Consider the following 25,387-nt stretch of genomic DNA (forward strand, 5'->3'; position numbering starts at 1 on the left):
AATTTCACTATCCCTAGTATAATACATATGGGGACTGGAATATCTTTAGTATTAGTGAGGATTATTATGAAAAAGTGCTTTGTATTCCTTAAAATGTTATACGAATATGAACTATCTCCTTCAACTATTTCTTCTTTTCATTGTTTCCCTCATACTTCTGTCTTTCCTATAATTCTGAACAATGGTTTTAATTTTGTTCTGAATAATTTTGATGACAGGGTTATCTATATCTATATATATGCATACACATACTTGTTCAATCACAATTCTATAACAGTTTAGAGAAGGTAATTTTCATCGAATCTTTTTAATAATACAGAAAAAGCAACTTATTTTGTTATAATATATCTGGATCTTGAAAGAGAGAGTGTGGATTATAGTGGAGATCTGACATAAAATTAAAGCAGAGTTCACAGCAAATTTAAAAGTAGATCCAAAGAGCAAAACAGGGCTTGATAACTTTACCAATAACATTCAGACTTTCTCTATATACAACTTCCTGTGAGGAGAAGGCATTAGGGAATGTTAGTATCAGAAGAGGCTCCCCTAGAATTTTCAGAAAGAAAAAAAAGAGTAGAAGGACCTTCCTGGCACCAGTATTCTGTTGGACATATTTTTTCTTTTCACCGGTCATTTTAGTATTTGTTGCCATAAAAGAAGTGATCAGAAGATGAAAGAAAAAAAAATGACAGGGTTTCTGGTGGCTGCTTTGATTGATTTTACTTTCAACTAAAATAAACAGAAAATAAGGACATGGTGGTGAAAATTATTATTTAAAAATGATTCATGAAATTTAAGGATTATATACAGAATTGCTTCTCAGATGCAAAATGAAGTATGCATACTCATGAACTGCTAAGTTAAAATAGTGATTATTATTTTTTTTCTTTTAAGGACATTTTCTTCTTTCATGCTAATAGATCTAAACTTTATATTTCTTTAAAAGGTCATTTTTTTTTCTTTTCAAACATCACTATTAAAGAAGGGTTGCTTTTCTTTTGATAAAAGCATAATTCTAGTTGAGATCCACTACACAGGCCTTTATATGCCAGCCTTTTATTTGGGCAAGTTGGAAATATGAAAAATTCCTCCCAGAAGTTCCGATAGTCTATAATTCATTGCAGTAGCAGGGAGAAAACTAGTCATGTTTGGAAAATAATGCAAAGCTCTTGGGTGAAAAGAGATAAATAATGTCTTAGGCAGAAAGAAGTGAATAAAAGTTCATTGAAAAATACCAAAGCACTCAAATGGATACTGTTGTTTAGCAAAAGAGTTAAAGAGGATTTAAAGCAAGTTAAAGAAACTTTTTTTGCCAAGGATCATTTGGATAATTATATCATATATATATATATAATAGATACAATATTATATTATTATATTATGTTATATAAAATATAATATATGTGATATATAATTATACCGTATATAATAACAATATAACATAACATGATATATTGTTGTTATAATATAATATATAAAATATAATTATATATAATATATAATAATAAATATAATATATATCATTTGTGAGCCATACAAAATTATCACCTTATGGAACTCAAGTAGTGAGAGGTTGTTTTACCTAGCTTTCAGCTCATCTGTGGTTGCCTTAGCAAACTATTTCGGGACCTTATACATCCCTTTGGTCAGAGGTTCCCCATTCTTGATAAAGGAACATGAAAATCTAAAAAATTTTTTCTTAAGGGAAGCATTTTATAATTTATATATCTTTTTACCATAGAGAGAAGCACTTTCCCATAATGGATAAAAGACTTTCCCACTGGAAGCCTTGGAGAGAAGATGACCCAGATTTGAATTCTGCATCTAAGAGCTGTGTAATTCTGGGTAAATCATTTACATCATCAGTGTCCAAGGGACATTATAAGACTTTAAATTAGGGATTTGTTGTGGCTCTGTAGTGGCAATATTTTCAAAGGAAAAGTTTTCTACATCGATATTCATCATAATCATGATGAAATTTTAGTGTAGTGTAGTAGATAGAGCAGGATATGGACCTAGCTTCAAATCCTGCCTTTTGATTCTGACCAAATAACTTAATCTCTTAATATTCTAGATTAACATAAAATTGAATAGCCCATAGAAAGGATGCTGATCTATATGGTTAGAGAAGGTTTCCTCATGCATTTGATCTCTGGTATATTTTTAAGGAAAATACTCATGTTAGTTTTCTGTTTGCTACATTCTATTTCTAGAATATTAAATAAACTATGGTAGCCTAATATAATTTTATTGCAAAAATATTTTGCTTCCCAAACCCTAAGGGTAATAATGCATTTTGTCAGAGCCAGGCTTTCTATGTTTCAGTTGCTAGTTGGAGTTATTATTTGAGGGAGCAGACATTCCATGTATTCATTCCCTGGACAAATTTCTTTTTTCCTTTTTTTTTTTTTTTCTTAAACTGATAATTGGTTTAAGAAATAAGTTTCATCACCTGGTAGAGCAAAATCTCATACATAAAAGCCTACTGAATTTTAAAATCTTAGCCTGTGTCAGCTCAAGGAGGAAATTGTTCAATTAAAATGCATTTTTCTTTAAGCCAGTTGAACTAATTCCAGATGTTAGTAAACAGGTAAATTGTGTTGATATCTAGGGATAATGATCATTTGTTGGTTAAAAAAAGATCCCATTCCACAAATATACAATATGAAATATAAAATACAAGACCATTACAGAAATCTGGGTGATATGAAAAAAGGCTATTATTTGTGTTGGTATTTTTACCCCTTCTCTCTAATAATTTTTGTCCATTTGCCAAGCTCATACTCTGTAAAAGGCTTCCTATATTCCTTTTCTAATTATTCTCATACTAATTTAATCTTCTGGGGTTTACCTGATAATCTCTGCCAGGTGGGTGGTGTTGGATTGGACAAATTAGATTGGAAAAGAAATAGAAATGGAAATGGTAGGCTGAAAATAGCATATTAGCTTCTGAAAAAGAGTAGGTAAAGCTGGGGGCAGTTATTGCTCTGGATATAGGATGGGAGTCTGAATAAATTATCCTAGTCAGTTTCTTTAAAAATATGTACAAATTCTGACAGCTACATTTTGGCAGAAACTGTATTCAGAAAAAATAATCACTGAAGCTAAAGCAAAGTATTTACCATAGAAATCAATGGTTTCAAGATCCTGAATTAGTAAGTTTTGATTTTCCTAAGTTACTTTGTCTTGAAATAGCTTGTATTATAAACTCTCTCCTCATATAATTGGGTAATTTCTTTCCCATTTGAATTTTGATGTTGCTGGAACTCTAAAAATCAGATAATTTTTTCCTTATTAGTCTCTGATCTTACTAAAATCTGAGCTTTTCCTCTCTCATATTTCCTTTACATTCATACAGTATAATGGATGTTTATTTATTTTGACATTTGATCTCAGAAAAAAAAATATCATAAACCCAAATGTGTGGAACAAAAAAAAAAAATGAGGACAGAAAACACAAACTTTTAAATTCCTTATTTTTTCTTTAATTTTTTTTCTTATATTTTTCTATTGACAGAACATATATGCATGGGTAATTTTTCAACATTGACCCTTGCAATCACTTTTGTTCCAACTTTTCCCTTCCTTCCTTCCACCATCTCCCCTAGATGGCAGGCAGTCTCATACATGTTAAACATGTTCAAGTATATCTTAAATACAATATATGTATACATATTTATACAGTTCTCTTGTTGCACAAGAAAAATCAGATTTAGAAAGATAAAAATTACCTGAGAAGTAAAACAAAAATGCAAGCAGCCCACACTCATTTCCCAGTGTTCTTTAACTGGATGTAGCTGGTTCTGTTCATTACTGATCAATTGGAACTTAATTGAATCCTCTCATTTCCAAAGATAGCCACTTCCATCAGAATCGATCCTCATATAGTATTGTTGTTAAAGTGAATAATGATCTCCTGGTTCTGCTCATTTCACTTAGCATCAGTTCATGTAAGTCTCTCCAAGCCTCTCTGTATTCATCCTGCTGGTCATTTCTTACAGAACAACAATATTCCATAGCATCCATATATCATAATTTGCTCAACCATTCTCCATTTGATGGGCATCCATTCAATTTCCAGTTTCTAGCCATTACAAAAAGGACTGCCACAAACATTTTTGCACATTTCCCTTCTTTAATATCTCTTTGGGATATAAGTTCAATAATAACACTGCTGGATCAAAGAGTATGCACAGCTTGATAACTTTTTGAGCATAGTTCCAAATTGTTCTCCAGAATGGTTGGATCCATTCACAACTCCACCAACAATGCATCAGTGTTCCAATTTTCCTGCATCCCTTCCAATAATCATCATTGTCTTTTCCTGTCATCTTAGCCAATCTGACAGGTGTGTAGTGGTATCTCAGAGTTGTGTTAATTTGCATTTATCTGATCAATAATGATTTGCAACACCTTTTCATATGAGTAGAAATAAACTTTTACATTTCTACATGGAAAGATATTACATATAACTTCTAAAGATTTTATCATTATCAGGGCAGTTAGAAGAATTCTATGTAGAGAGAGGACATGGGTATGAGTTGATTATATTGGGATGATGGGAAAAAAATGGGTGAGAAAGAGGGATGACCTGGAGAAGGAGAAAGGGAGAGGAAGAATGGGGAAAATTATCTCACATGAAAAAGCCTTTCATGGAAAAGTTTTTATTGTAGAAGGGGATATAATTGGGGAGGTGAAATTTTGACCTTACTCTCATCTAAATTGGTTCAAAGGGGAATACAGATCTATATATTTAAATGCAAATATAGATATTTGCATACCTAATGTATCTATACACACACGCATACACATACAAACACACACACACACACACACACACACACACACACTAGTTTGAAAACTAATTATTCATATCCTTTGATCATTTACAATTTGGGTAATTGCTCTTATTTTTACAAATTTGACTAAGTTCTCCATATATTTGAGGAATAAGGTCTTTATAAGAGAAACTTGTTATACATTTTTCAATTATGAGTTTTAATTGTATATTTCCCTCCATTTTATTTCCCCAATTACTCCCATTATCTCTCTCTCTTCTTTGACCTCCTAAAATTATCTTTTTTTCTGACAACTACTTCTCCCATTTGCCTTTCCTTCTATCATACCCTTCCTTCTCTTATTCTTTTCCTCTCTTACTTTCCTCTTGGGTAAGATAGATTTCTATACCCACCTGAATATGTATGTTATTACCTTTTTGAGTAAGTTCCAATGAAGGTAAGGTTCAAGCATTCTCCTCCACCTTGCACATCTTTCCACTGTAAAAATTCTTACATACCTCTTTTTTGTGAATTAATTATGTCATTCTACTTCTTCTTTTCCACTTTCTACCAGTGTATTCCTCTTTCTCACTACTTAATTTTATTTTTTAAGATATCATCCTATAACATTCAGTTCACACCCAAGTCTTCTGCCTATATATAGAAGGAGTCTTCTAACTGCTCCAATAATGATAAAGTTTTTAGGAGTTACAAATATAATCTTCCATATGGAAATGTAATCAGTTTAACATTATTGACCCCTTAATAATTTTTCTTTCCTGTTTATTCCTTTAAACTTATTTTGAGTCTTGGATTTGAAAGTCAAATTTTTATCCAGCTCTGGTATTTTCATCAGGAATGCTTGAAACCCTTCTAATTTCATTTCATATCTATTTTTCTCAGAAGTGTTGTATTCAGTTTTGCTGGTAGGTGATACTTGGTTGTAATTCTAGCTCCTTTGCCTTGTGGAATATCATATTTAAGCCCACCAATCTTTTAATGTATTGGCTACCCTAAGTCTTATGTTATTTTGATTATGGCTCTATACTAATTGAATTTTGTTTTTTCTGGCTACTTACAATACGCTTTTGCCTTCCATAATGAACTTTGATAGATAACACTTTGGAATAAGAAATTAAATGAGAATTTTGAGGGATTTTTGTGGAAGCTGCCGATGACCCATAAAGGTCAGCAGAGAACACAGAAAAAATTTAGAAACTCAAAAATGCATAAATTATATATATATAGTATTATAAAATATCAACATATTTTATCTTTTAATACCATAATAATTCAGACTTCTTTAAAAAGAGAACATGGGAGTGAGTTGATTTTATGGTATATATATCTATGTATATATATCTACATGTATACACACACACACACATCTATACATTTATATACACACATATATGTATTACTTTATAATTTGTTAAAAGATGATGTCTAGGCTTTTCTTTTGATCATGGACTTCAAGTAGTCTATTAATTCTTAAATTAGTTCTACTCAATATAATTTCCAATTCAGTTTTTTTTCCAATGAAAAATTTTGTTTAATTGTTTTTTGGTGTCTCAGAGTTTTTAGCTTCTACTTGCCTGATTTTAATTTTTAAGGATTTTTATACATCTATCTGTCTATTCATCTATCTATCTTTCCGTATCACACAACACACACACACACACACACACACACACACACACACACACACTCTTGTTTTCTTCAGTTTTTGTACTTTCTTTTCCATTTGACAAAATCTGTTTTTAAGGAGTTGTTTTCTTCAGTATATTTTATACATTTTTTTTTCATGTGGACAATTCAACTTTTTAAAAGTCTTTCTTTTAATGAATTTTTGTTTATCTTTTTCCATTTGGCTAATTTCATTTTTTAAGATGTTATGTTCTTTGGTATTTTTTGTTCCTTTTTTGTCAACAACTTATTGTTGACTCTTTTTTTTTTTTTGTTTGTTTGTTTGTTCACTCATTTTCTCAGTCTGTTTCTTGATTTTTAACTTTTTGTTAGAGTTGGACTCTTTTCCTGGCATAGGGAGAAATACTTTCTCCAGCTTCATTTTTTTTTTTAGAAGGGGGAGAGGAACAGGTGCAATTCAGAAAAAAAGAGGTGTCACACTTTCCCCAAATGTCTGTTCGCAATCAAAGAAATACGGAAACAATAATGGATTGAGCAGTATGGGGCCAGTAAGGGTTGTTGGAAATGTATATTCATGTGAAAACTGTTTGCATCAATCTTTGTATCTGACGGGGTTTTGGTCATAATAACTTAGATACTACACTCAAATCCCACAATCAATTTTTGCTGTTCTAATACCTTCAATTTTCTCACTGATCAGAAACCAAGTCAGATCCAAAGAATGCTGTAGCTCAATGGGAGGAAAAATATGATATAATTAAAGTTCAAAACTTAAAAAATCAACGATTGTTAAAAACTGTTTTCGTGGGGGCAGCTTGGTGGCAAAGTGAATATAGCATCAGCCCTGAAGTCAGGAGGATCTGAGTTCAAATCTGGCCTCGAACACTTAAAACCTCCTAGCTGTGTGACTCTTGGCAAGTAACTCAACTCCAATTGCCTCAGGAAAAAAAATGTTTTCATGTATAGTTGGGAAAAATAAAAATGTTATTAAATTTTTTAAAGTCATTTTATCTTCTAGTCTTGTATTGTGAAGCTCAATATAATTTAAATTTACTTTGTTGTAAAATTATTGGCTATATATTAAAATTTATACTACTACTCTTCAACTTTTTCAGGGCTTCAAAAATAATATTTTTTAATCATAAAGAGTATGTTTAATTGAATTTGGTTTTACTCGATTAATTTTTTCTTTTTCCTTTAGTATTTTTCCCTTCAGTTACATTTAAAACACTTTTTAATGTTTATTTTTGACATTTGCATTTCAAATTCCCTCTTTCCCTCTCAGTGCCCTTCTTTGAAGGGCAAATAATTTAATATAGGTTATACATGTATAGTCATGTAAAACATATTCCATATGTTATAAAAGAAAATATAGATTAAAAAAACAAGAAAAAGAAAAATTTTAAAAAGCATGTTTTAATCTGTATTCACACTCATCACTCCTTTCTTTTATTGTCTTTTGGTCTACAGAATTGGGAGTAGTACAGCATAATTTCAAATCACTCAACATAATGGTTGGATCAATTCAAAATTCTGCCAACAATGCATTAGTGTCTCAATTTTCTCACATCCCTTCCAAGAATCTAATAAGTATGAGGTAAATCCTCAGAATTATTTTAATTTGCATAGTGATTTAGAGTTTACTTCATCTGAAAGTTAAGTTCATATTTTTTGTTCATTTATCAGTTGACAAATAGATTTTTATAAATTTGAATAATTTTTCTATTTGCTAAGACTTTTATTTTTTTCTATAATAATAGCTTTTTTTTCCTCAAAATATATGCAAAGATCGTTTTCAACATTAACCCGTATAAAACTTTGTATTCCAAATTTTGTTTTCCTCCCTCCCCTAGATAGCAAGTAACCCAATATAGGTTAAATGTGCAAGTCCTCTAAGCATATTTTCATTTCATTAAATCATGCTATACAGAAAAATCAGTTTAAAAGGGGAAAAAATTGAGAAAAAAAAGCAAGCAAACAACCAGAACAACCATTTCATTTATCATCAGTTGACATAAATCTCTCCTGGCCTTTCTGAAATCAGTCTGCTGATCATTTCTTTCTTTCTTTTTTTCTGCCTGAGGCAATTGGGGTTAAGTGAAGTGCCCAGTGTCACACAGCTAGGAAATGTTAAGTGTCTGAGACCACATTTGAACTCAGGTCCTTCTGACTTCAGGGTTGGTGCTCTATCCACTGTGTCACCTAGCTGCCCACTGATCATTTCTTATATAATAATAATATTCCATTATATTCATGTATCATAACTTATTCAGCCATTCCCCAAATGATGGGCATCTACTCAGTTTCCAGTTTCTTGCCACTACAAAAAAAGGTACTACAAACATGGTTATACTTGTGGGGCCTTTTCTCTTTTTTATGATCTCTTTGGGATACAGTCCCAGTAGAGACACTGCTGGATCAAAGAGTATGCACAGTTTATTAGCACTTTGTGAATAGTTCCAAATTGTTCTCCAGAATTGTCGGATCACTTCACAACTCCACCAACAATGTATTTATATCCCAGTTTTCTCACATCCCTGCCAACATTTATTATTATCTTTTCCTGTCATCTTAGCCGATCTAAGAAGTGTGACGTGGTGCCTCAGAGTTGTCTTAATATGCATTTCTCTCATCAACAGTGATTTAGAGCATTTTTTTTTTTATATGACTAGGAATGGCTTTAATTTCTTCATTTAAAAATTGTCTGTTCATATCCTTTGACTATTTGTCATTGGAGAATGGCTTGTTAAATGAAGGCTTTATCAAAGAAACTTGCTTTATTAGTATTTTTCTTTGCCAGATTTATAATTGCTGATTGTATTTCCCCTGTTTACTCTATTCTCTATCTCCTTTTACCTTGTCCATCCTCAACAGTGTTTTGCTTCTGTTATCTTTCCTAATCTGTCCTCCCTTTTATCAGCACTTCCTTTCTCTAATCTCTTTATGCGGATACTTTTCTGAAGGATTAGATTTTGATATCAAGCCAAGTATGTATTATTCCCTCTTTGAGCCAATTCCAGTAAAAGTAAGGTACAATTGTTCCTTAACATCTCTCCCATCTTCCCTCTACTAGAGTAAAAGCTCTTTCTTGCTTCTTTTATGTGAGATAATTTATTACATTCTACTTCTCCCTTCCCCTTTCTCTCAATATATTCCTCTTTCTCATTTCTTAATTCAATTTCTTAGACATCATCCCATCATATTCAACTCATAACTGTGACCTCTATGTATACATACTCCTTCTAACTGGCCTGATAATAAGAAAGTTCTTATGAGTTATAAGGATAATCTTTCCATGTAGGAGTGTAAATAACTTAATCTTATTAAGTTCTTTATGATTGCTCTTTTCTCTTTACCTTTTAATGCTTCTTTTGAGTTTTATATTTGAAAGACAAATCTATTTAGCTCTGGTCCTCTCATTAGAAATGTTTAAAAGTGGTCTATTTTATTAAATATCCTGAATTATACTCAGTTTGTCTGGGTAGGTGATTTTTTAGTTATAATTTCAGCTCCTTTGTTTTCTAGAATATCATATTTCAATCCCTTCCAGTCATTAATGTATTATTCTGATTGTGGATCCACAGTACTTGAATTTCTTTTTCTGACTGTTTGAAATATTTTCTCCTTGATCTGGTAGCTTTGGAACTTAGTTATAATTTTTCTAGTACTTTCATTTGTAGATTTCTTTCAGGAGATGATTGGGTATATTCTTTCAGTTTCTAGTTTATCCTCTGGTTCTTTAATATCAGGACAATTTTCCTTGATAATTTCTTAAAGCATGATGTTGTCTATGTTCTTCTTCTTCTTCTTTTTTTTTTTTAGATCATGGCTTTTAGGTAGTCCAATAGTTTTTTTTTTTTTTTTTTTTAAATAATATCTCTCTCTTAATGATGGGAAAGGGACCTGTATGTGCAAACAATGTTTGTGGAAGCCCTCTTTGTAGTGGCTAGAAACTGGAAATTGAGTGGATGTCCATTAATTGTAAAATGGCTGAATAAATTGTGGTATATGAATGGTATGGAAGATTATTGTTCTGTAAGAAATGACCAGCAGGAGGATTTCAGAAAGCCCTGGGGAGACTTACATGAACTGATGCTGAGTGAAATGAAGAACCAAGAAATCATTATATACTTCAAGAACAATATTATATGATAATCAATTCTGATGGATATAGTTCTCTTCAACAATGAGATGAACCAAATCACTTCCATTTGTTCAATAATGAATAGAACCAGTTATACCCACCTAAAGAACTCTGGGAAATGAGTGTGAACCACTACATAACATTTCCAATCCCTCTGTTTTTGTCTGCTTACATTTTTGATTTCCTTCTCCTTAATTTTACATTATTTCAACATCTGATTCTTCTTGTGCAGCAAAATAACTGTATGGATATATATACATATGTTGTATTTAACATATACTCTTACATATTTAACATGTATTGATCTACTTGCCATTTGGGGGAGGAGGTACAGGGAAAGAGAGGAAAAGTTGGAACAGAAGGTTTTGCAAGGGTCAATGCTGAAAAATTACCCATGCATATATCTTATAAATAAAAAGCTATAATAAAAAAATTAAAAATATCTCTCCTAGATCTATTTTCCAGGTCAATTATCTTTCCAATCAAGTATTTGTTTCACGTTGTCTTCTATTTTTTCATTCTTTTTGTTTGGTTTGTTATTTCTTGTCTTCTCATAAAGTAATTGACTTCCACTTGCTCAATACCAAATTTCATGGAATGGTTTTATTCAATGACTTTTTGTACCTTTTCCATTTGGCCAAGTCTACTTTTTAAGGAGTTATTCTCGTGAGTGAATTTTTGTGCCTTTCTCTCCCCAAAATAATCATTTAATGAATCTCTTTGTTCATGTGTCCTTTTTTAGTCAAAGTTCATTGTATTTCATATTATTCATATTATAGTTCCAAATTTTCTTTCTAGTTTTATCTGAATTGGATGATTCTTCCTTCCATGTTTTCATCTTTTCTTTTTCCATGTCTATGTCTTTGTTGTTTTTGTTGACCATGTCAATAGGTTCTTTGCAAGTGACCTGAATGAATTAACATTCTTCCTTTACCCTAATTCACTGTTTTACCAACTAACAGATGTACATTTTAGTTCTAGGCAGTGACTGATAGTAAAACCTTGATAGGTTAAACTTGTATCTAATTTGCATGTGATATATATATATATATATATATATATATATATATATATATATGGTATACCTATATATTTATATTTATGTAGTGTTTCCTCTTCTATAATGTGAATTTCTTGAAGCATTTTTGCTTTCCCTGTGTTTGACATAGAGTAGGACTTTTTAAAATATTGGATTGAATGATAATAAAAACTTCATGAGGAAGCAGTTTAGACAGCATCAGAAAACACCTTTAATCTAGAGAAACTTTTGTTTCTAACACTGGGAAGAAAAATTTCTATTCATAGGTGCCTATCTTTCCAATTATAAGCTCTTTGAGAATTGAAACTCTCAATCAGATGAAATAATGTGCTGTTTCTTGTCTCACTCATAATCAAGATTCAATGGTGGGTGATTAGTCATTTTTATCTTAAAAGGGAAAAAAATACATGTAACATTTGAAAATGATCATCAGGTATCTTCATCCTGATTAAATTTCTTTTTATACACACAAAAATGGTGAGAAAATGATCTGTTTAATGTAGCCAACATCTTTTAGAGCAACATACAAAAATTAAAGGTCTAATTGTTAAAACAGTAATTCATTCATTCTATCAACTTAATACAACTCTCAAAGCACAGAAATATTTCCATATTTAAATATTTGCTTTTTGACTAACTGAAAAACTGCAGTTTTTAAATCTAGACTGAAATGGTTCCTAATAGAAGTGGGCACTTTCCTGGGAAGCAAAGGATGAGTGATTTTTGTTCTTTATAGTTTGAGACATGCTCTCAGTTCTAAGTCACACTGACAAATTTATATAGATGGAGTAAGCTTAGATTCTGGATCCCAAAGAAAAATTATGCAGTACCAGCCTACCCCATGAACAGAAATATCCTTAACATGTACTTTAGCATTGTATGTATGAGAATGGAAGAAATGTATAATGTCATGATAGAATGATGCTTTTCTGAGTCCTTGGACATTAACAGGTGAATTGTACATAATGATGTATACATTTTACAAATATTTTTCTGGGTAAGTTGCATATTGGTATACCATCCCCATGTTAAGAGAGTGTGTGTGTGTGTGTGTGTGTGTGTGTGTGTGTGTTTACATATGTATATGTAGTTGTGGAAATCTGTTTATATACAGAAAACTTGAATGTATTAAATGCTGTCTTTTCCCTTTCTGCATTCAATGAAGTTATTAAGTAAGTGGCCTTAGTTTCTTTGAGAAGTGCCATGAGATTTTCAAAAAGTGGTTAAAGGCATTTCAATTTATGATTTTTTGATGTAGCTATTCTTTCCAGTGAGATCAAAACCTCTCAATATTTGCCCATTTTATTCCATTGAATGTGCATCCAGTATACTAGAGGCCTTCCTTGTATCCTTTTGACCAGACATGGGTATTCAATGCAGTATATAGAATGTCAGTTTATCTGTTATCATTCACTCTTGATACATGACTGTATCATTTAAAAAAATTTCTAGCCAAGATGACTTTGGTATTAACCTTTACCAACATCCTCCTTATTCCTCATTTGTAACATTTTTTAGTCTTCTATGAATATCATACACCTCTCCTTTGTCCTTTGAATAATCATCTATTTTAAATCTTCAGAGGATGAATATTTACATGGTAAAGAAACTTATTTAGGTATTAGTTGATTCATTTAACAAGATCTGGCCTGTTACTTTTCTGTATCTTCAAATTCCTTTTTTTGATTCACATGTTGTACTCCTGGCACAATCAAATGACTTATCCTTCCAAGAACACATTATTTGAGGAAGCAATGGTAGCAGGCAGGTGCTGTTCTGATCCCCTTGAAAATGTGTTGAAATATGATGTAATTATACTGAATTGAGAAATGAAAGAAGATAAAGTTAAATGTGGGAAATATTCCATTTCAGAGCCATATGTAAGGATTTTATACTTACAGGACTCCAAAAAAGAGCTTTCATAATTATGAAAATGTACATATTTTGTAGGAGGGGATAGTAGGAAACAATTACAGTAATAATTATAGGTAATACACATAAATGTATAAAATGCTTTAAGGTTTATAATATTCTTTAGAAATATCTCATTTGATTATCTCAATTCTCTTGTGAAGTAGTTGATGATATTATACTCATTTTTTAGATGAAGAAATTGTTACTGACACAATTTAAATGACTTGTTTAAGGTTATGTAACTAGTTAGGGTAGGAGGAAGGATTTCAATTCAGGTCTTCCTGATTCCAAAACCATTGTTTTACCTACCATATTAAGTTATTTTGTAGGCATTTCCAAATGACCCATAATAAACAATATGTTCCACTTAAAATAATAATCTTGAGCAAGCAAGGTACACTGTCTGACCAAAACAGTTTCATTGATTTCATTTTCTTCATTCATATCCATAGTTTATTTACCCTTCTATATATAGATGATATTTATCATTGAAATATCTGGACATATAATATTTTTATGACTTTTCATGTTGAAATACATAGTAAAATGGAAAAATCAGGAATGTTTATCTCTTGTTTTTGTGTCATTGTAGTAAGTTAGCATCACACACACATACACACATACATGCACGTACACATACTCATGCACACATACATTGACAGGAATTTAGTTTTTACTTAGACAGCTGGGTAGACATTCTGAAGGCTGAAAGTTAATTGGGTTGTTAATTGAATGTGCAGTGAGAGATGCACCAAAACACAACAAAATGACTTGTTTTTAATTTCCTTTGGGAATGACTTGCCAGTATCACTAAGGCAGAATTGCCATCTTTCTTTCTCCTCCATTGCATCTGTTGCTTTAAGCAGCACAGCAGTACCTCTTGTCTGCACAATCAGGCATCCTTGACTGTCTTCCCCTATTTTCTTCTTTATTAAGCTGGTAAGAAAATATTAAGCCTTGAGGCTTCTACAAATATTAATGGACAGAGAAATTTATCTGTCATTTTTGCATACAGTTAACATTAGTAGACTTTAAGATTTTTTTTTCATTTAGCCTTTCTTAACAACAAAACAGACATAAAAGCATTACTGCTGTATCACTAAAATTCCCATCAGTTAGAATTTTATTTCATGTATGAAGGAGGATTGAAGCAATGCAATTTTGTTGATCTTAGTTTTCTAGTTCATTCATTCATATAAGTCCTACCAGTTCTGGATGAATCATTTTGCATATCATTTAGACTCTCAGATTTGGGAGGTATCTCAAAATCCAAGTAGTCTGGCCCCTCTCTGAACAAGAACACCTTCATCAACATATCCCCTACATGTCTTCTAAAGTCTTTCAGCAAAACGAAAGCCACTTAATTTTGCATAGTTCAAATTGTAAGGAAGATTTTCTTCATGGCAAGTCTAAATTGTCTTTCTGCAGCTTGTACATATTACTCTGGTTTTCCTTTCTGGAATTAAACATTCTGGAATGACTATAGGATAGTCATTCAAATGATTATTGTTTTCCTAGAATCTTCTCTTCTCTAGGCCAAATAATCTTCAGTTGCTTTTCATGTGGCATGAATTCAAAATCCTTCACCTCCTTGGTTGTACTACTTTGCTTTTCCCAAAATTCAGTACCCAGTGGCTAAGCACAGTGTGGTATGTAAATTTAGCAAAATGTTATAATACAAGAATGAATAAATAGTATGAATTCTCCAATACATAGGAAGAGTTGTTTGAAGCTAAACAGAAAATAGAATCAGAAAAACAATACACACAATAAGTAGAATAATGTAAGATAAGAATATTATACACACACACACACACACACACACACACACACACACATAATGATCAATTTAGGCTTCAGAAGAGGGAAAAGGATGAAAAAAAATTTTTTTTTTTTGTGAAGTGGGGATCTCTTGGTTTCTAATGTTGCAGATCCTGTAGCTGTTTCCCTATCTTAGTCACACACAAAAAGATACATTGTAGAAAAGGATATATACAGAAAAAACTAATACAGTATTTGTTAAAAATAAAATAGGGTACCCAGAAATGAGCACAATATTCTAGGTATGATGCGACTTAGGTAGCGTTCAATGGGACTCTATTCTCCTCATTTGTAAATACTGCATTTATCTTGATATATGCCAAGATTATATTAGTTTCTTGTCTATCACATCAAGTTTTGATATCCAATCTTTTCAGTGATCTTTCCACATAGAAATGATTTTACATAATATTCCTTGTCCTTGTCTGTGTGCATAGTATATCACTTAAGTACAATATAAGTTCTTTGAGAATAGTGATTGTTTTGTTTGTGTCTTTATATTCCCGCACATATCACTATGACTTGTATCAAGCTATTGAATGTATAATTGAATTAACTCATGTTGGCTTTAAGTTCATTTAATCTTCCAATTCTTTTTCAGACAATATGTTTTCTGGTGTCACTTCCCACATCTTACTTTTATAAAACTGATTTAGTTTTAGCACAATGGTAAAATTTAATATTTATTCTTATTGAAATATAATTTTCTAAATTCTTAGAAGTTTTTCAATTATGACTTTGGTATTGATTGTGCTTTCTAATTTTGTGTCATATCAAATTTGATAAATGTATGGTTTATATCTTGGTAAAAGCTGTATAGGGGTGTCTACTCCTGTTGTAATCCTTCAAGCATCCCATATAGGGGATGTGCTTTAATAGTTTCTGAGTTGACTTATTTCTCATATGAAGGTAAGTTTATATTCCTAAATACTGACCATTACAATATGATTCTACTTACATTTTCTTAGAATTCTAGGGCTAAATCTATTGTAATAGATTATATTTCCTGTACATACTACTTTTGCACTTCAATCTATGATCATGCATTTATATTTACTCCAACCAGCCACTAAAAGTTAGGAAACTTTTTTATTTTAAATAAATCCATTTACTCAATGATATGACTAATGATCATGATGACATCAAAGGAACTCATATGTTGAAACAAATTCAAAAGAAATAGTATATTCTAATCTACATATAAACATGTTAATACTTTTGAAAAGCAAGTGCATATTTATAAGACATTGGCAGGAAAACACATGAGGGAGAAAAAGACATGTTCAAGGAATCCTGCAATTATGTGTTTTAAGGTGTGTTGTCATGGTTTCATTCAGGAACATTTGGAACACATGAAGCTATTTCTCTGTTGGTTGCATTCCTCTTGGTCATTACTATTCTCCTACTAGGAATATATTTTTCTTTACTATTCTCAAAATGCTTTTACAAGCTCTTTCAATTTACAATTACTTATCCAAAAGTGATTTACAATCACAATTGGAAAGGGAAGCAGAAAAGAATTGCAGGACTTAGTTGGCTAGCAGATTTTTTTTTTTTTTTAAGCAAGACAATCGCCATACTGGCCAGGCTGCTTATCTCTATAAATCAGCCCAAACATCTATTTATTTGCCATATATACAAAGCCTAAATGGCTTTTTCTCTATTTCTTACATCTTACAGATTATTGCTCATTCTTTTTTCTTTGTAATGGTGTCCTGTGTACCTATAATTGTTTATGCATAATTGCATTTTGTTAATTTTTAATGAATAAAACAATTTTCCTTTTTGAGTCATTAAAATATTCACTTACAAACTAGGCAATAAGAGTAAGAATGTTAATATGGTAATTTCATTTTGCATTATCTCCATTTTGTGCTTGTGCTATTTTTTTCTATAAGAGGTTTGTCAATAAGATAAATATTTATATTCTACAGTTGGCATCTTGTGTATATTTTGAAGTAACTTCTAAATATATGTTTAGAAGAAAGGAAACATGTTGCAAATAATTTCATTTCCTATTATGAGCTTATATAACAAATTACCAATCAAATTACATGGTTAAAAAATTTAGACAATGTATCATCAACCAAAACTTTGACATCTAAGTAATAAACACAGTTACCTAGAACTGTAAGAAATCCATCTAAACTCCATTCATGAGCTAGCTACCAGATTGCCACTAGGAAAGACTTCTACATTCCCTATACTCAGATTTGAGCATCTTCTGTTCATTAACTTGAAAATGGTGCTTACTGAGGAAGACTCACTGGAATGACATTTTGGAAGAAGATACACAGATATAAAGGTTACTGATAGTCACTGAAAAACCATATTGTTATTCCTTTCTTTGGTTTGTTTATTGTCAGTGGCCCAAATTTAAACTTTTGTGATTAGTATCACTTTGTTCTTTCCCTGACATAGGGCTGTTATGTAGCAGCTTCATTTTGTCATTGAACTGCATGCAAGACCAGTTCCAAATATACTACAATTTGAAGAACAACATAGCTGCCATCCTTGTTCTTTTTTTGCCCTTTCCAAATTAACAGAGTTCCTGAATTTCTAATATTGCTATCTCTGCTATCTCAAGGGAATTAAATCTAATCTAATTAAACTACCTAGAAAAAGTTACATGTCAACTATCATTAACATATTTTCAATAATGAAGAGCTTATTAGCTAGTCTCCTCGTTGAAAGCAGTTGAGAGAACCACACTTAGAATATAGTTTACTGAAGGATAGTTATATTTTATTTTTAGATAATCATATAGCATTTTAAATAATAATTTGAAATAGCCTAGAAGTAAGAGAAAGAAATCAAATAAATAAAACCTTCAAATACCAGGTACTTTGGGTATAATTAAGGGGTGAGGAAAATATTTCTTCCTTGGATGGAAGATATCTTGAACTGAGTTTGTGTATCTCATTGTTTCCATTGTATAACTGTTTCTCATTTGCTTCTGCTTGTCACTGTCTGAGCTTCACTTAGTTTTTGCCCATGTCTGGTTAGCTCAAATATGATTGTAGCTTCCTTACTTCCATCATACTTTGCTTTTCCCTGAAAAGATATACTGTTCTCTGCATGGCATGGATGTCATTATGGACCCTATGAGAGATGTTCTTCTTTGATTCTGCATATAACTAATCATTCCCTTCAAAACACCTTTCAAAGAGAAAAAAATTGCATGATTAAACTCTGGGTAATGCCTACTGACCTCCTAGGAGTCACTGATAACTCACCAAGTGTAGGGGAGGAAAACTCTATGCAGATTTGGTTGACTCTCTGCTTTATATTTTTAGTCATGATCTTAATAGCCTACATTTTATTTTTTATATAAATTTCTTTTATAAGAATTTCTTTGTTAAAATATGTTGTCATTGATATATTTTAACATTATCCAGATTTCCCTACATACAAATCCTTTCCTAACTCCAGTATGTATATTTTTAATAAGTGTAAGAAATAATAAGTTTAAGAAATCTTTGAAAAATAGGATACCGACAGGAGGTCAGCCCCAGGTATGCAGTTGAGGATAATGTGAGGTAGGAGTATCTGTGCTGATGAGAAATAGAAAGCAGCTGGAAGGAAAATGGAGGCCAAATAAAGACTGATTCTTGTTTATTTCAATTTTTCTCTTACTGGCCTAGTGTACATTCCCAAACCAGATTATAGTGTTTTAAACCTGATATAATTCTATCAATTATTTTATGTTTTTCCTAGAATGAACTAAATTATACTTTTTGTTTCTTGTTTCAAGTATATAAAGTTGAATTTGTACAGAGAATACCCAAGAAAATTAAAAGAGAGAATTCCAGAGGCTGTTTTTGATAAGAATATATAGTACTGAAATCTTGTAATTATCTTGATCTCTTTTCTTTACTCTAGTCTCCCTCATGAATCAGTAAGGCTTGTTCATTCTTCCTTCTCAATACTTCATACTTTCACTCTCCCTTTCACCATGCTGATTTAGGCCCTTATCACATAATGCCTAAAGTACCTCCATTGTTTCTTGATTAGTCTTCTTGTCTACAATCCTTTCCATCTTATTATGTACTCTTCTCACAGATTAATTTTCCTAAAATTCCATGATTTGATAATTATTATTCAAATAAGTTCAATGACCTCTTGCTTATTAAAATCTAAACATATTGATGAGAAATGCAAACCATTACCATAATTTTGTCCAGAATCATATTTTCAGATTTTTTTCTCTCTATTTTCCTATAAGAAAGAATTAAAAGATGGGTAATACCTGCAGCCTTTGGTTATTTATTTCAAAGCAGTCATTGAGGAGTATGGTTAAATGAATTGAAGCCCATCCACAAGAATAGGCAAAAAGAAATGTAAGACTACAATTCTGATCACAGCTCTGTCATTTACTGAAGTATATATTAGTCCTTTCCTCCCCTCATTTTCCTCATGCACAAAAAGACAATTGATACTTATTCTTTAATGGCCTTGCCCATTCTAATATTCAATAGTTTGAGGGGAAGGGGGCAAAGTTGGACTTAGTAAGAATAGCTTGCTAAGGCCCAAGAAAGTTAATATATAAAGATAGAGAATTGGAAAATAGGATTGGAGTTGCAATTGATACACTTTAGCAGAGGTGAGATTTGGGATAATTCAGAGTGAAAGCTGGTTCTTTCTCCTAATAACTATTTTCCAATACTATGTATTTTTACCTCTGTGCCTTTAGGACTACCAGATTGACCCTATAGAAGTAATATATAACCCTTGCACCCTCTTAAAAGAAGTTTATTCCCACAGAGGCAGAGGGATCAATATCATTTTGTTAGAGCCATTCTAAATTTGTGATAGAAGATAGTGATTTTGCCATCTAAATTCCTTGAAACTTCTGTGAAAGCATATCTGTTGTATTTTCCCCACAGTACAGGCTGAAGATGTTGATTCTTAATCAATGGGGCTGAGAGAAAGTCTTATTTCCTGGGGAAAGACATAATCCTATATGGAATCCAAGCAAAAGTAATACAGCCAGGTTAGAAACCAAGATTTCCCCTCCCTTTCCCCCCAAAGAACATCAAAATCCAATGGGGCTGAAACAGAAGTGATAAAACCAGTGATTAAAGTAGAGATTTTTTTTAGTTGGGAAAATCAGAACAGCAGAAGTGTCAAACATAAACCCATCTGGCTAACAACACTGCTGAGGGAGGATAGAAACAGATTAAAATGTATTTGGAAATATTTAAGAAAATAAATTAAAATGCAGCAGAATACAGATAATGGTAATATATGGTTTTCTAACTCAAAATGTAGTCTGCAGGGAACCTTACTTATAGTTCAGTGATGGCTGTTTCAATTTGATCTGAATAGCACTGGAAGTATAGAATTAGGAAATAATAATATAAAATGATGGGCAGTATTTATTTCTATTTGGCTTTGAACTTTGGGATGGCAACATACATTATCCATGTAAACAATACCCTGATATTTTAGGTGAGGCCAATTTTAAGTGAGGTCATTTTTAGGTGAGGCCATTGGTAAGGACTTCTATGTTCTTTCTCACTCAGATACACCACCAAAGCCATGGATTCAGGCAATTATCTTGGAAGGTGAGAGAACAAGATGGCCCTCAAATATTTCTTTTTCTCCTTTCTCAGAGTTTTGCCTTTAAACTCCCTCTCTTTTTATGGGAGAGATTAGGATAATATTGGTAACTGGAACTACATCACTATAAATCATAAAATTTGTATTTTCCAGAAGTACTTTCCATTGCACTTTTATCAATTAATTTATTTTTGATTTGTTCTCTCTGTCTCATTGAGATGAAAAATATAGCAGCCATTCACAGGCCCAGTTGCAGTAATGATAAGTATAAGTACCTTAGCTTTTGTGTTTTTATTTTTTTAACTGGATCTGTTTGCTTTTCCTTAGATAACCTTCTAAGGCTCCTCCTTAAGTCTTAAGAATTAATACAGACACCTAATTGTCCTTAGCCCAATGTACCTCAGAACTCCCACACCTAAGCTTTTCATCAAACCCAGCATTCCTCTAGGAGCAAGGTTTACAGGTTTTCTATAGAAATCTTTCTTCATTTAAGTTGCAACATTTGTACTTTTGCTTCTTGTGAAAATTATTTTTGACGTTGTAGGCAAACAATAATTTTGTGCTGTTAGTTCTTCTAGCACTCATTGTCTGTACTATTATACTATTTGGCATTCAAATGTATACACACACACACACACACACACACACACAAACAAACACATATATATGTATACATAAATTTGCATATTTGCTGAATTATATTTCATTTTCATATATAATAATATTCCATATTTTTCTAGTTAGATAGTAAAAAAGTGTTTTATTAATTAGTTAATTGGACTAATTTAATAAGTAGCAGAGTCAGCATTTGAACCTAGATTATCTCTGGGCCTTAGTGGCTACACCTGTAAAATGAAGGAGTTGAACTAGATGATTTTAAAATTCCTTTCCAGATGTAAATTTTTGATGCTTTGACCTTGCCCTATAGTCATTTTGTTGTGACAAACATAGTATCTTTTACATAGAAAACATTTAAATGTTTGTCGCTAATTATCAAAGTAATTGTATTCAATTATGTGAACAGCATTTTATTGGAAATATGGTCAAATTGCAGAACATGAAAAGGATAAGTAAGAATTGCAGAATACCTCAAATCTTTGTTATATAAGATATGAGTGAAAGAACTAAATAAGTTTATTAAGGAGAAGGATGAGAGATGGGGTGAGAAAGGGCACATGATTAAGGGGCAAAAGCCCTGGGTTTGGAATAAGAAGACCTGAATTCCAGCTTTGGCTTTATATCTATATGATCTTGAGAAGGTCATTTAATCTCTCTGATTCTCAATGATGTTCTTATAAAATGAGGGGAATTGGACTAGACAAAGGGACTTTTGGGAAGATAGAATTCTGGATACAAGGATGGGGATCTCAGTCTTTCACAGTAATCATGACTACTTCAAGCTGGGAAAGGAAATAGAGTTGAGTCATCCTGCAGCTTAAACCTTTGAGGACTTTATTTCATACAGATTTATGTGTCTATCAACAATAGATTGACTAGGCTGACTATTCATTTACCTACTTATTTAGGATATAATGAATACATATTTTCAGATTGAAAACTGCAAGATCTTACATGAGTTATACTCATGACTTCTATTGATCACTTGTTCTGATTATAGAAGCTTGCTATAAAAGCAAAAAATAGGGACATGATGATTTAAAAAACAAAAAAAAACAAAAAAAAACAACAAAAAAAAAAAAAACCAACAACAACAACTTGGGAATGGAGCCAAAATGGCAGAGAAGACACATGTCTTTTTCTGAGCTCTTCCCATGACCTTCAGACTAATTAGCAAATCCAGCCTCTGAATTAGTGCTGGACTTCCAGAACCCACAAATATTGGGAATGCAACAAAATACTAGCAGAAGATAATTTCAAAGATCTCCAGAAAAGGTCTGTTTCAATCAGGCATGGAGGGAGGAGGGCCAAAAGCAAGCAGGCTGAGCACAGATGCCAATGCAGACAGCGCACAGTCCTGGAGTGGTGTGGAATCTACAGCAGTGTTGGATACTCTAGCCTGGTTGCAAACCAATAGAACAGCAGAGGTTATAAAACACCGAACACAAACACAAAAGGTAAATAATGAACCCCAAAACATCAAAATTTCATGGGACCTGGCCACATCCACCCAGAATCAGAAGTAGTCTGCCCTACTTGCTGACTACAGTCAGCACTGACTCAGCATAGCTGCTGCCGCATCTTGTAAAGGAAGCTTAGACAATTTCCCTTGCCTTAAAAAGAAGAGCTCAACTTAAAAAAATGAGCAAAAAAGCAAAAAGAACTCTGAGAATAGATAGTTTTTATGGTGAAAGAGAAAAAACCCTGAGATCATTAAAAACAAATCATCTCCAGATGAAGCCCCAAAGGGTGATATAAAGTGGTTCCCATCTCACAAGACTCTCTTGGAAGAAATTACAAAGAATCTTAAATAAGAGCTAGAAAAAAAATGGGGGAAAATGAAAACTTTGCAAGAGGGTTTGAAAAAGGAAACACAAAAATTATCTGAAGAAAACTTCTTACAAAATAGATTTAGGAAAGTGGAAAAAGCATATAACAGCTTCCAAAATAGATTTGAATATTGGAAAAAGGAAGTGGAAAAAGAAAACAACTCTCTGAAAAACAGAATTTGTGAAATGGAAAAAAAAATCCCAGATTATAATCAACAACTGATCCTTCAGGCCTCAGTTTGAGAGTACATACATGACAAGAGAAAGCATCCTTAGTTCTGTTTTACAACTGACAACCGATTATGCAGTAACAATTCACCTTAAAGTCATTCAGGAATCATCAAGTGGGTTCTTATTCAAAGGAACACCTCTGGGAAACTGTAATGGGCTGAGGCTTGAGTTGATGCACTGAGGTCCCAGCACATGAGGCTAAATAGTAATTGGACCATAATCTATTAATATATAAGCTTGGAGAAAGAATAGCCCCCGCCTACTCTTTGTGCAAGTCCTGATGTGTTGTATAGGAAATGACGATTCTGGTGGCTGGAGTCAGGGGAGTGAAAAAGGAAGGGGAGGAGAGCTCAGGCCCACTTTCTCTGCTAGCTGGCTTCCTGTTTGTTTCTCTTCTTCTTTTTGCTTTTTTTTTTTTTTTTTTTTTTTTTTTTTTTTTGCTGAGGTAGTTGGGGTTAATTGACTTGCCCATGGTCATACAACCAGGAATTGTTAAGTGTTTGAGGCTGGATGTGAACTCAGGTCCTCTTGACTTCAAGGCTGGTGCTCTATCCACTGAGCTCCTCAGCAAAAAAAAAAAAAAAAAAAAAAAAAAGCAAAAAGAAGAAGAGAAACAAACAGGAAGCCAGCTAGCAGAGAAAGTGGGCCTGAGCTCTCCTCTCCTTCCTTTTTCACTCCCCTGCCTCCACCCACCAGAATCGTCATTTCCTATACAACACATCAGGACTTGCACAAAGAGTAGGCGGGGGCTATTCTTTCTCCAAGCTTATATATTAATAGAGTATGGTCCAATTACTATTTAGCCTCATGTGCTTGGGACCTCAGTGCATCAACTCAAGCCTCAGCCCATTACAGAAACTGAATCAGAAGGATCCCAAATTAAGCAAAAATCATGGTTGTCTTCACAACTCTTGCCCAGATACTAACTTTTATATGTAACAGTTCAGTATTACATTCCTCTGAACAGCTTATGGCATGTTTCTCTCGATAGTGGAGTAATGACTAATGATTTTTTTAGGCAATCATACCTGAATTCAAAACTCTAAACAACATCAGTTATAATCCCAAGAGATTTTATCTCAAATATCAAATCTGATCAAGCAAAGTTTCAGGTCAATTTAACTCTCAAGGATCACATATCCTAAATAAGTATCGACTACAATCTTACATTAATAACAGTAAGAGATTCATCTTAGAAAGTTCTTGAGTCAGAAGTTTTCTGTTTTAAATCTCCCTCCTTAGTTTTACCTGTAGAAATTTTCCTGTGGGAATTAACTCCCAATTATAATTTGTTTGTTCGCTTTTCTCCACTTCCTTCAATTCTCCTGATTCAGAAACAGGTTCTTTAATTTTGGTGTAAAGAGTTCATCCTCATTCAGCAGTTCTTATAGTAGTATCAGTTGTTACCAGAGTCTGGAATGGCCCACCCCAATTAGGAAGTAACTTTTCTCCTTTCCAAAATTTTATCAGTACCTAATCACCTGGTCTGAATGGATGTACTGTGAATTCAAGAGGTGGAGTCTGAGCAAGGAGTCCTTTCAATTTAAGTTCTGAAAGACAAGCAGACACTGCTAGTATATAGTTTCTTAGAAACCTATTCTTTGTCTGAAAGGATGGGACCTCCTCTTCTCCTCCTTGGGTAAGGCATTCCATACAATATTTCAAAGGATGATAATCCTAAATCCCTCCTAGGGATTGTTCTGACTCTGAGAAGTGCTAGTGGCAAATATTTTGTCTAAGGTAACCTTGTTTCCATGGCTAATTTAATGATCTGTTATTTCAAAATTTGATTCACTCACTCTAT

Source organism: Antechinus flavipes, chromosome 3, assembly GCF_016432865.1.
Source record: "Antechinus flavipes isolate AdamAnt ecotype Samford, QLD, Australia chromosome 3, AdamAnt_v2, whole genome shotgun sequence".
Lineage (NCBI taxonomy): Eukaryota > Metazoa > Chordata > Mammalia > Dasyuromorphia > Dasyuridae > Antechinus > Antechinus flavipes.